At 34.1% G+C, this 14,415-nt stretch overlaps 1 pseudogene; it reads left to right on the top strand.

Moving 5' to 3' along the window:
* Positions 1–5,439: 5,439 nt before the first annotated feature.
* LOC103565021 (olfactory receptor 5M3-like) lies at positions 5,440–6,357 on the top strand (annotated as a pseudogene).
* Positions 6,358–14,415: the final 8,058 nt, after the last annotated feature.

Here is a 14,415-nt window from a genome sequence, read left to right as displayed (position 1 = left end):
AATCGATTCTTGGCCTCACACTCCCAAGCACTTTTTTCTCTCAAGTTTGTCTGTTCTAGATCTGTGTTTCTCCACAAACATCACTCCCAAAACGCTAGAAAATTTCTTATCAGAGAGGAAGACCATCTAGTATGCAGGTTGTTTGGTTCAGTGCTGTATTGTCATTGCTGCGGTCCTTACCAAGCACTGCATACTGGCAGTCATGGCATATGACAGCTACATGGCCATCTGTAATCCTCTGCTCTACAGTAGCAAGATGTCTAAGAGAGTCTGTGTCTGCCTGGTCATTGTCCCTTATGTCTATGGTCTTCTCCTCAGTGTGATGGAAACCTTGAGGTCCAACAACCTGTCCGTGGCACCAATTAAATGAATCACTTCTACTGTGCTGATCCTCCTCTTATAAAACTGGAATGCTCTAACACCTACAGCAAAGAGTTATCAATGTACATAGAATCTGGCTACAGCAATGTCCAGTCTTTCCTGATTATTCTTACATCCTGCATGTTCACCCTTGTTGCTGTCCTCAGAAGCCATTTTGCAGAGGGAAGGAACAAAACCTTTTTCCACATATAGCTCCCACCTAACATTGGTCACAATCTTCTATGGAACCCTCTTCTCTATGCATTTGAGATGTCCCACAGAGAAGTCTGTAGAGAAGGCAAAGTGGGAGTTGTGTGTTACACCACAGCAATCCCTATGCTGAACCCTATGATCTATGACCTCAGGAACAAGGGTGTGAAACTGGATGAGGCTATATTAGAATACTGTGCATTAGGATGGTGAAGGAAATGGGTGGAAGGTAAAAATGGTAGTAATCTCTTACTTGCATTTGAGTAAACTTCTCTGCGTCTGTTGCTGTCTAGACCCAATTAAACATAAACATTATGATTTATAAAATAATTTCAGTTAAATGGCTATCAAACATGGCTTGTTTGCGATTAAAAAAAATGTCCTTGAACATAAATAAACTTTCAGGAAAGCTTAAAACTTAGATACCATGCACCATCAGCCCACATAAAGGAATCTTCTGTATAATTTTGATTTCTAAAATAGCCAGATGCATTTAGAAAACACTTCCCTGAGGGCACTTTTATAATACTTCAAGAAAAAGCTTACTTAGTTGTAATACTGAGCCTTTGGAACGATATGTATGTGACAAAATATTTTAAAAGAGATTTCATTCAACAAAATTTGTGGAGGCTTTCTCAGGTATCTGAGATTCTCCCATCATCTGTGAAATAAAATGCAATCAATTTCAAGTGTTGGGCAATATTGGAAGTGGATTAGAAAGTCATCATTTGAATGAAGAGTGAAGGTGAGGTATTTTAAAAAGTAGGTTGGAGATTGCTATTCACCAATGGGGTGGAGGTATAACTTCCATCTTTTAGCCTGATACACAGGGTTTTGGAATAAACATTTGCTTAGACTCACTTGCAAGGACATTTGAGGATATAATTAAGTTTTGGATAAATAAATAGATAACTGCATGTCAATATCTGTAGATGATCACACCAAGGTCAAGAATTGTCCTGTTTTCCAATGTCTTGGAGTATATTTATCCCCTAGAACTCAGGCACAGCCCTGTGGAAAGGAGGACGAGGAATTACTCAAATTAAATTTCTTCCACTTTGAAAAATAGAACATCAAAATAGTAACTAAGTTCAATCAGAAGAATAAATTTGCATGCTTCATAATGTAGAGATTGTGAACTGAAAATTATACCCACCACCTTTGCAAACAATTATCTAAGTCAATAAAAATTAAAATCAAATTTGTCAAACATGCTAATTTATTTTCACTTCTGAATGGGTAGAAACCATAAACATGAGGAGGATAGCTATTAGAAATCATCTGATATTGATAAAAATCATTAAGGGATTTTTTTTACAATGTTAAAAAATAGAAAAAACAACATAAGCAACAACAATACAAAGCTATAAATCTCAATCTGGAAATTAGGTTTTATTTTAGAGAAGTGTATTAATTCTTTCAGACAAGGAGAAGTCCATTTGGGGCTGTTCAGTGATGTGTGTATACGACATGCACACTCTTTTTTTTTTTTTACAACACTTTCTTATTGAAAAATGGAAGAAAATTGCTTCATTAATGCAAAGAATTGTGCTCATGAAGTACAGAATATTTGAAACGTGTTGTGACACATGCAATATTGACATGATTATTATTACAGAGGAAACTGAAACCTTCTTCCTCCTCCCCAATAAAGACAATGCGACTGCCAGGATAGAGAAAACATTTTAAAACAGGAAGACCGAAAAATCCCAAGTCCTTCTGGCCTTTTTATTTTATTCATTTATTCTAAAAGTTCTAATCCTGCTGAGAACTTTTCGCTGTTGAGATTCATTTTCCATTATAAATGATGCAACATGTAGCATTTTAACGACCTCTTCAGGTTTCCGTCTATATTCTCCAGGGAGAAGGCCCCTAGTGGGAAATCCAACCTTTACAAATCCTTCAGAATTATCCATTGATGATGACAGATGAGATGTTTCCAAGAACATTTTGTCTTCACGGACTGGTAGGTTCATGCAGAGGGAGAATCTATGTGTTTTTATAAAATCAGTCTGAAGTGTTAGCCTTCTGGATTGTCCTTGTGGTTCTCAGTAGGGAGAGAATGTTCTGGAAAAGATTATTAGGAAGTGAGATTAGAGAGGCTTCACTGTGGCAATGAGTGTCTGTTGTGGATAGAGCCTTTGGCCTGATGGTCTCGTCTAAGAACTGCAATCAGGCAGTGACAGAAACGTATACCACTTTACCTAACAAACAATTGGAATCCTCCCCATAAAGTGTCACTAAGTGGTAATCAAATAATTCTATTTCCATTTTCTCTGCTAAAGACATTTTCTCTTTAGTACTAGTGTCATTCTCAATTTCTCTTGCTCTATCTCCCTCTCCGTCTCTCTCTCATACGCATATACAAAGTCATTGAGTCAAACTTTTATAAAGTACTAGCATCTATACAATACCAACAATATGTGTTCAAGCACAATTATTGACAAGCCCATTTATCCTCAAGACTTTAGTAAATGACAATGTACTTCTTAGAAACCACCAGGACCTTTCATCATTCTTCCTTCTACATCCTAAATGGTTGGAGTTTAACATGGAGACAGCCTAGGAGAACAGCTTGACTCTGTATATGATTTTCTAGAATTCTCTGTCCTTTTATAAATAGCACTCCGAAGATCTCTGTAAGACGATGAAGCTTAAATAACAGGCCCAGAGATTTCCTAGAGTAATTATCTTGGTTTGTTTAGGACTGAGGTGTTTCCCAGGATACAAAACTTCCCTTCCTAACCAGGAAATTCCTGGGCAAACTGGTTGGTAGTTGTACACGCCACATAGATCCCACCACAGTCTGAGCTGGTGGCAAACATTGATGGATTTCATTGTGATGTCAATGGTTTGAATCTCATGCTGCTAAACAACTACTTCACTAAACAACTACTAAAATTTGAGGCCTTATCAGCGCTGTAGACTCAGCTCACATGGCTTCACTTACTCACTTGACTCCTCACTTAAGTGCTTGAAGCCTAATACCATTTACCTTTCTCTTCTATTTCTTGACTACATTTGCCGTAAGTGAAAAAGCAGCAGTTAAAAATATTTTCATTACATATAAGGTTTATTATTCATCAAAACATAAATACATTGTAAAAATTATGTTTTAAGAGTACTTAAATAGAATACCTGAGAACATAAACAGATTTCTTGCCTAAGTGTGTGTAAAATGGTTATCTGTTTGCAAGAAGGCAAAAGAATCCTGCAGAGGATCTTACATCTCCCTGCAGAGCCAAGAGGATACAGAGTTGGCAATACCCTGTATTTCTCTCTTTTGAAAATTCATCATGGAGTGAGATCACGCTTCTTTGTACTTGGGATTTAGCAGAGGCAACCTAGACTGTAGGGATGGATGAAAGTCATCTATTATTTTTCCAATCTCCCTTTGATTTCTATAACATAAATTTTAATCAGGAAATGAGTAGTGAATATAATAATAAAATAGATATGACAGGAAAATTAAGCTAGGGGAAAATCCTAGGGAATAAGCAGACATCAGATAATAATGAGCAGGAAAAGTTGTGTTTCTTTGTAGACGAAAACCAGGTTGGTTGGAACAGTTTATTACGGATAAAAGGAGAACCAATGATTTTTCTGTAAAGTATTAACTACGTAAGTTAGTGAATGAATGAATGAAAAATAAATAAAGAAATAAGTATGAAAGTGATGATGATGATGTTTTTCTAACTTGTGCTTTGGTGGCAAATGCAGGACAGTTTTATGATGAGCCATCAGTTGTCCTTTGGCCCATCAATAAAAGGAACATAAGTAGAACATTACAGCTGGCAAATTAGCTCAAAATATTTAAACTGTTAGAATGTGCTAGATACTATCCAGAATCTAGACAGCTAGCCATAGATACAGTCAATAAATAAAAATAGCTGCCTATGCAACCCCTCAAAATTTTTTCTTATCTTTCTGGTTCATTGTAGAAATTTTATTAATTAAAGCTTAAATATTTATGGACTAATAATATAGACTTTCACTCAGTATTTTTTGCTCTTATTTCATTCAAAAGTCTAAGACAGAAGTAAAGGAAATAAGAGACTATCATATAATTTATTAATGCTTCAAGACCCAAAGGAGGAGAAGATTCTAAAAAGAGGAGACGACATTTGAATTTATTCTTGTTAGACTTGCTTGCATTGTGGACAATGGCTGGCGAGAATTCAATTCTTTTTTAGGTTAATTTTCAAAATGTTAAAATTGTTAAATCAATGTGATGTTTGACGTGGTTTTTCCTTTCTTTTTTGCTGATAAGAATAATTAGTTTATTAAAGCATTTTATACAATTTTATTAAGCCATTTTTAATACTTATTATCTCAAATTTATAAAATTAATAAATGGAGGTATCATTTAACTTTCCAATTACAGAATGGCATTTCTTTGTCTGTGGCTTTGATTAAACTTCTAATATATTGTAGACCTTCTAAACTCTACAAATATAGTGAATATAAAATATATATGCACATTCTAAAAGTAGGGGCCAGTGGTAAAAGGTCTTTCCTTTTTCAGGAGATAATAAGAACAAAAATTCTCCCTGTGAATTTTTTGTTTGTAGACAAGTCAATCTACATACAATAAGTTCTGTCACTATTTGTCTGTAATTTTACATTATTTTACCAATTTCTCAATAGAGAATATCTCATGTACATACACACACATAAGAGAAAGATATACTGCTAAGAAAAGATCCATGAGAAAAAAGAGAATAAAGAAAAATAGCAGAGGAATGGTAAGAGAATGGGTTAGGAAAAGATAATGTAAATGAAGAATGCTATATTTGGTATGTGTATTCTCTGATTTCTATTTATTTTATTAGATAAAAGTGCATCTCTGCCTGGATCAGCTTTAAGAAAATGCCCAATTTGAATGATCTTACAGAATTGATTCTTTTGGGATTAACTAGTCATCCTGAATTGCAACTCCTCCTCTTTGTGGTTTTCTTACTGGTCTACATTATCACCCTAATTGGGAACATTGATATGATCGTATAAATCAGGATCAGACCTCAGCTTAACAGCCTCATGTATTTTTCCTCAGTCTACTGTTTTTTGCAGATGTGTGGTTCTCCTCTAATGCCATTCCTAAAATGTTGGACAATTTGGTATCTGAGACCAAAACCATTTCCTACCTTGGTTGTACGGTGCAGTGTTTTTTCTTCATTGCCTTTGTCCCTGTAGAAGTCTTCATCCTTGCCGTGATGGCTTTTGATAGATGCATGGCGATTGGCAACCCTCTGCTCTATGGCAGCAGAAAGTCAAGGACTGACTGTATTTGATTGATCTCTTTCCCTTACATATATGGCTTCTTTATTAGTTTGATCTCCACATTGTGGACCCATGGTTTGTACTTCTGTGGAAACACTGAGTTCAATCATTTCTACTCTCATCAAAACGGCCTATGCAGGAAGCTTCATTAAAGAATACACCATGTGCACATTGGCAGGTCTCAACTTCTCTTATGCTTTATTAGTCATTATCATCTCCTGCATACTTATGCTTATTGCCATCCTAAGAATTCGTTCAGCAGAAGGAAGAAAGAAAGCCGTCTCCGTGTGTGAATCCCACTTGACAGCTGTCACCATAGTTTATGGAATTCTCTTCTTCATGTATCTCAGAAGTCCAACAGAAGAATCTACAGAATAGGAAAAAATGGTGGTTGTGTTTTACACCACAGTAACTCCTATGTTGAAGCCTATGATCTACAGTCTCAGGAACAAAGATGTAAAGGAAGCCATGAGCAAAGCAATCAGTATAACATTTTTGACTAAATAAAATAGAAAATTAAAATGCATAAGGAGACTTATAGTTCAGTAGAAGGAGTGGAAATTAACCATTTCTTTTGAATAATTTTGAGGAAATTTGTTATGCTTTCAATGAATAAATAATAATAATACACAATCAACAAGGAAAAATGGTGTAAAGTCATGATATAAAGATAAGAGAAGCATATTGTAAAGAAAACTCTCTGGGTCTACGAAATCTGATATGATGAAAACATGTGGATGATATCGTCTACTGTTTTTGCCTTCCACACAATGTGAAATTCAGTAGGTTACTTTGTAAGTGGGAAAGTTTTTTCAAGGCTCTTCCACATTTCACAAGTCTACACTTTCAATTCTGATTTTAAAAAAACTGTTAAGTTCTCTTTACCTAGAATCAGTGATGGCTCAGAATTATATGTTATTGTTTTCAAATGCTTAAATTGAATACAATTTCACCATAAGTCACTGTTATAGTTGTAGACAACATCTCTGACAATGGTATATTTTATGAAGAATGTCTTTTAAACTTTATGTAAGCAATGTTAATTAGTTTAACTATATAGTAGATGAGTTTACATTTTCAAATGTATATTAGTCAGTTAAATAAACTTCATTTACATGTGAACATAATTACAATTCCATGGTATCCATTTAAGATATTATTTATGTCTTATCTTATAATGACTATCAGAAAGTGGTAACATAACCTCATTGGCACTTGGAATTTAGAATGTGTTTCCATAAATATTTATCAACAAGTTATTTTTAGAAAATTTGGGGGGATGTAGAAATATATTTATTCTTTTTTGTCTTCTTTATGCTTTTTTTAAAGTATGTTTTGGGGGGTTGATTGTAGTAGAAACCAATTTATCCCTTCGTAGTTCTAGCACACACATTTGCAACTTGTGATATGTGTCATATTTGACTTTAAAATTATCGCATTATCGTTGATATATAACAGATGTCTTATCCTTTGTTATTTTACAATATTGCTGCCTCATTATCAAAATGCTTTTATTTGAAAGAGGAAAAATTTCAGGACACAAAAACCTGAGTTTGATTATGAATGCACAAAATCAATAACCTTTCCTGTCAGGATTCAAATCTTGTTTATGTTATTTTACTTATCAATATTCTATCAGGATATTTAAAAAATATGGCTAGATTTTTCACTAGGAATGCATAATTATGCATTCATTTTATATGCATGTATGCACATGAATATGTACATGCCTATATATCTGTGTGTCTGTATATTTGTGTTTATATCTATGTATGTTTATTTTTTTCAGCATAGTCAGCTTGATCAGTACTTTCCAGAACTTTCTACTTAGGAATTTCCCTTATGACCAAACTACTTCTTATGTAAAATTATGTCTTTCATAATATTGTATATTATGATATACTATCTTTTTGTAGTATATTTTTTCCCCTTCTACTACATTTAAGTTTATAACTCTAACCTCTCTACTTCACCTACAACAGAACTGGTTTCTCTATTTAACTATATCCTCACCATAAATTGTAAAACTTAGTCAATTTGAAAGTAAGAACATGTCCTCATTATTATAATTTAAATATGCCTGAGTACTAGTGAAGTCAGACATTAGAATATATTCTTTGGGCATAGGAATTATTTTAATTTGTTTTGGTTTGTCTATTTTTCTATTGTGGAATTCATTTTTTTGAAATAAGTATTTGTTAATAACTGTGTATTTCAAGAATATTTTCTCACTGTACGTTAAGTTCCATGAGAGAAGAAATCATTTCTGTCTTGATCATCACTTTAATACCAGTATCATAAATTCTGTGCATAGTGGGAGCTTATTAAATATTTGTTAATTACATCAATTAATTGACTATTATATATGCCACATATTTTTTTAAAAACTGTTGCTTATTTTCTAAGTTAGCTTATGATGTTTTAAAATATATTTATATCCTAAAGGATGATAAAGTCAGATAAACTAAAATTTGTCTTGATAGTTTCTTCACTAGTGTTATAATAAAAAGATCCTTTTTCAAATATAAGGTGGTAGAGTATTTTATGTTGTCCTCAAATCCAATCTTCTCGTCTTTTTTCAGTAAAAACAAAACAAAACAAACAAACAAACTAGACATGTTTCTCAGGTGCCCTTGCAGTTTTTGTGGCCAGGTGTCTAAGGTGTGTCTGAGGGCATATGAGCGGCAGTACTGTATACCATGTCCATGCCTGGCCATAAAATTGTCCCATGGTTCATTGTTTATTTTATCTTTCTTGTTTTTTTTGGTCTGTTCACCAATTGCAAACAAAAGTCTGTGAGGCCCCAGGAGATGGTGGGGAGTCACAGGAAAAGTTTGGCTCACTGATTCACTGTAAGGAAGGTCTCATGCCTGATCTTCGTTTACCTGTTAAATGAGTAAGAAATAAACTTCTTCAGTGCTAAGCCAACAAGATTTCAGAAATTGTTATGGCCACTAGCGTTCTTTTAACTAATATGATCAGACTGCCTAACCATTCACATAAAAGTTCATGTAATGCATACATGTTTAAAATATTTACACTTAATTTTAATCATTTAGAATTTATTTTTGTATGTGGTCTGAGGCAAAAATCTAACACTAATTTTCATAAAACATTAACCACCCTTGTGTATTTAATAATCTATCTTCCCTCACTAATTTTAGAATTTCCTTTGTTATATTTCTCAGCATTCTAACCTATTGTTTCATTCATTCATTCATCTAACTGAGTGAGTAACTCATTAGCTGAGTGCCTATTATGTCCTAGGTACTGTTTTAGTCATTTGTTGTTAAAGAACAAAACAGAAAAAGAAATCCTTGATCTCATGAGGCTTATATTCCAGTGATGTGAGATATACACAAACAATCATCACAATACATAAGGAAATCATATGATATGTCAGTGATCCTATACAAAATCTGGAAAAAAATTATTGTAGGATATAGGAGCAAAGGAGTGTCTCTGGCATAGGCGTGAGAATGAGGGTAGATTTTATCGAGATGGTGAGAATTAAGCAAAAATCTCATAAAGGTGGTTTAGAGATTAGCCTTGCAGGTGCTTGAGGAGTGGTGTTCTAGGCAGATGGAATAGCCAGTGGAAAGGCTTTACAAAATTTTCAAGGTTTCCAACCTAAAGCATTGTCACTATGGCCTTGGACAATGAAAAAAAATAATGGGATATGATATCAGAGGCACACTGAGGGATAAGTGGCCAATTATTTAAGATTGTTTCAGCCACTGGATGGTTTCTACTCAGAAAAATGGGAAGCTGTGGGAAGGTTGCAAGCTAAGCAGCAACATGAAATTAACGCTGTTTTAAAAATATCAGCTCAGTTTTTGAGTTTAGAATGGAGTATAGAGTGGGAGAAAGTTATATAACTCAGGCGAGAAAGATGGTTGCTAAGACTTAGGTATAGCAGTAAAGGCGGTAAGAGGTCCTCAGATTCTGAAAATATTTTCAATATAGAGCTCTTTCTCCAAAAGGTAGAGTTGTTTGGAGGTGGCAGTCCACCACAAATTCCCATCACTCTTGTATCTAGGAACCACCATGTGAATAGCTCCCACCAATGCAATGCAAGTATATTTTATATGTGAAACTTCTAGACTGAGGTATTTACAAAGTATAGATGGTTTCCTTATCCTTTCTCCAACATGTGACAACAGGAGATAGATGCTCAAGGGACTTAGTGAACTGCATATTGTTGGAGGCAGAGGACTTAACAGCTTGAGACCCTAAAAGACAGCATGAAACAAAACCCTTCCAGGATCTCGAGTACCTGTTAATAAATCTTGTGAATGAGAAACAAAATTCGTAATAGTATATATTTTAATACTTCTCTTTTTGTTGATTATTGTAGCTAGTAATTCCCCACACCAGATCTTCAAGAACTATACCTTTGATTTTTTTTAATTAACCCTACTGTTTTCTGCTGTCAGTTGCTGCTTTTATGTTTATGAACCTAATTTTTTCTATTTTTATATTTATTTCTTAACATTTGGAGTTAAACCCTTGATTGATCACTTTATATTTTATCTTATTTAATAATCCTAAATATTTGAGATTACATTTCAGATATGAACCATAGTATATATTTTGAAATGCATAATTCCTAACATGAAACGCTTTAAATTTAAATTTTAGTTTTGCTTTCTCTTTAGATCCAATAGTTATATAAGTGCATATTTTAGTTTATAAATTGTTTTAATAATTTAATATTAATTTAAAAATGTTTGTGGTTTTAAAAAATCCTTGTACTCATTCATATCTTTCAGGTATTATGCTGGTTCTTTTGTGCTTTGCCAACATGAATTTTGGAAAGTAGTCAATGGTTGCTCACAGCTTCTTACACTGAGAACCACATTTGTAATCTAAAGGTCAGAGGAATCACTTAAGGCTATTTAGTGTCTTATAGAGGTTTGCCTTAAAAATGAAACCTAACACAACATTTGCATGGATAAAAAATAATTAATTTGCACTTGAAATTAATTTTGGGTTCAGAGAACTATAGGTTACCTTTAAGATCTTGGGTCCAGGACTCCCGAGGGTAATAAACTCCTGGTTCCAGGTCACACAATTATTCTTTCAACATCCACACAGAAGTCTAACTTACACATACTTACCCCATACTCTTAAATTCCAAAATACGCTTTCATTGTAAGTCAGGAGGTGCTCAACCCTATTCTACAAAGTGTCTAAGTGATACTTAGTTATGTGCCTCTCCAACCTATGCAGTTCACCTATGGAAAACCATTTAACCATTTCTTTATTCAACAAATATTTCTTGAACATCTACCATGTGCCCAGTATCATTACAGGTACTGGAGAAGGGCCAACAGCAAGGCAATTGATGTCCTTCTAATAAAAATTTCATTGCAATGGAAGAAGAATGAATTTTGGGCGAACTAGCAATTTCCTCCACAGTTCTTAACAAGCAGAAACAAACTCTTGTTGTAGGAACTGAAGGAGGCCCAGTGTGAGTGTAGCATCCTGGTCAGGCCAGAAGAGGGAAAACAAATTGAGGAGTGGATATAAATTGTCAAACCACTCAATTAAAATGATCAAGTGCATGTACTGCTGTAATTATACACATTTTTGGGGGGTATAATAAGAACGTATTTTTGTTCCCTGACCATAAAGACCATTTTAGAATATGTCGTGTACATCCGTCACATAGTGTAAATAATACCCCTTTTGGGTCAGGAATTGAGATTTCTGGTTGGCCCTGTTAACAGTTACTTCTTGGGCATTAGGATTAGATTACCAGTACAAACGCTGGAATCAGGAATCTAGTCCCTGATTCATTAAAAGTGTGACCTTGAGCAAGTCACTGAACCTCTCTAAGACTCTATGCTTCTTGTCTTTAAAGTGAGAATAGCAATATTTACCTCAGGAAGTAATTATGAGAATTAAATTTGCATAGTGTCTGGCATATACTAACTTCAATAAATGCTTTGTTGTCACTATTATTTAATTTTGCGGTTTTCCTTATTTATGAAATGAGGGAGTTTTTATTTATAAAATAGGTGAGGGAGTTCCTGTTTTGATTCGCTGTAATTTTAATCATAGGGGATACTGTTTCCCTTTTCACTGGAAAAGCCAAGTGGCACAGAATGTGAAGTACAGAACACAGGATTGTCTCGTGCAGGTGGAGTAACACCATCACCACGTTTAGTGTGATGCAAATCCAAAGCAAATTTCCATATTTGATCCCAGGACACAATCAAAATAACTCAAGTTTTGGGAAAATAAAATTGTGCAAATATGTTATTAAAAAAACAAAACTCAACTGTCGACTCTTTCTCTAGAGACTTACTACCCCCAGGGTCGTGTCTAGGGGAAGCTTCTTAATTGCCTCCTTTTCCTAAGGTAAACATTTAAAGGAAACTTCCATTGCGGACTTCCAGTTTGTCTTTTTCTGTTATATGTTGTTTACCATCACTTATATAGCATTCATTTTTCAATTCTGCATCCTTACTTGGAATAGTTCTCTTCATTCTGAGGTTCACATAAAAATACATCTTATCTGGAACTATCAGGTGAAACATGTTTCTTAGATTTTATTTTTTTTATTCTTTATTAGTTACCAGTAACTAACATTAATTATTCCATATATGTTATCTGTGTGTGTAGGTGTGTATTTGTGTATGTGAAGCAGAGAGAGACAGAGAGAGAGAGAAAGAGAGAGAAATTTTCTATAGAGATTTGATTATTTGGTTATTACAAATTATTAAATCAAACTACAATTTCCAGGAGTGCACTTAATAATAATTATGCCTTGTATATTTATGTGTTAATGTGTAATATCTATTTTCATAAAAAACACACAATGAAATTAATACTGTTATTACGGTTCCATCATATTAAGGCATAATAAAATTAAAGACAAAACAGAACAAAAATAAAACCTGCCCAAGTTCATAAAATAAGTCATGGAGCCAATATCCAACCAAGGTCTGAAATAAAAACAGAATTCTTTCACTGGACTATTTAATATTTCCTCATGCCTAGTCTGGGGGAAAAAGCCACATTTATTGGTAATTTAATTTGAAATACAGAGGGATACAATATGGGAAGTTTGCGTATATATTTTTGCTTTTAGATGGTGAGGAAATTCCTCTAAGTGTTTATGAGGTCCCCAAACCCTCTGCTTTTTTCCAGACCTCATACCCTCTAAGATCAGACCTAAATATTCCACTTTCTGCTTGAGTCCACCATCACTCCCTGTTACCTGGCTAACCACCACTCAGGTTTTCATGTATTTAGCTTCTGTGAAGTACTAACACCACCATCTTTTATATCATTTTGTGCTGAGCCAGCCTTGATACTGTGCAATCAGATCTGACTTTCCAAATAAGAATTCCTCTGTTGCCAATTTCTGAAAAATGCATAAAAGTGAAAAACACAGGCAGCTGCAGCCATATTCTGTTGATTCAGATATAAGTATGATCTGTTGACATGTTTGTGATCTCTTTTCAGGTCCAGAATCTCTCTTCATTTTTGCATTTCCTCTATTATCTATGATGGTGTCTAAAATACATATTTTATTAATTTTTGTTTGTATATGAACCTGTCAGACTTTAAAAATACAATGTTTTCTTGTTTAGGGAATTCATGTGTCTCAAAAGTTAATACATTTTTTTAATAAACTAGCATTGCTTGGGCAGTTTATCTGTGACCTATTTTTCTTGTCCCTGTTCCTGTGGACTGCACATGCTCAAGCAGCCCACAATAATGTTTCAGAAAAGCCAGGGCAAATGCGCAAAACACATTTCGCCTCCTTTCCAGAACTTTGATGAGTATATCTTAAGCTGAGAACATAGTAACACACACTACAGAGCATATATCCAACAGAGAAGGAGAATATTTTATCAAGTTATTTTCCTGCTTGGTATATTTTTTTGTTTACTTTTTCCCAAGAAAATTAAAACAATTTTTTGAGGGTGAAAGATAAGGCTTAACAACCAGTTTCTAATTTTTGTGGACTTCAATGTTTAAAACTTCGTTTAAAATTGTTTATGTTTATATCACAAAGATTTCACAGAAGTCCAAATGAGAAAAGAAATGTTACACTTTTGCGTATTTATCCAAAGAACGTGACAATGCTAATTCAAAAAGATGTATGCACCCCTATGTTCACTACAGCATTATTCACAATAGCCAAGAATTGGAAATATCTTAAGTGCCCATTGCCAGATGAATGGATAAAGATGTTGTGATATATGCATAATGGAATACTACTCAAACACAAAAAGATGAAATCTTGCCATTTGTAACAACATGGATGGATTTGAGGATGTTATGCTAAGTGAAATAAGTCAGATGGAGTAAACCAAATACCATTTGATTTCACTCATATGTGGAAGATAAAATAGCAAAGATAAGAGTTATAAAGATAAAAAAACAAAAACAAACCAACGCATACATACAAAGAGGCAATTGGTGGTTACCAGAGGACAAGGGATGTTGAGAGAGGGTGAAAGGGGTAAACAAGATTATTTGTATGGGGATGGAGGGCAATTATTTTTTTTGACGGGGAACAAGATGCAGTCTATACAGAACTTGAAA

The sequence above is a fragment of the Equus przewalskii genome, chromosome 11, assembly GCF_037783145.1.
Source record: "Equus przewalskii isolate Varuska chromosome 11, EquPr2, whole genome shotgun sequence".
In the NCBI taxonomy this organism is placed as follows: domain Eukaryota; kingdom Metazoa; phylum Chordata; class Mammalia; order Perissodactyla; family Equidae; genus Equus; species Equus przewalskii.
This window is presented reverse-complemented; position numbering and strand designations above follow the sequence as displayed.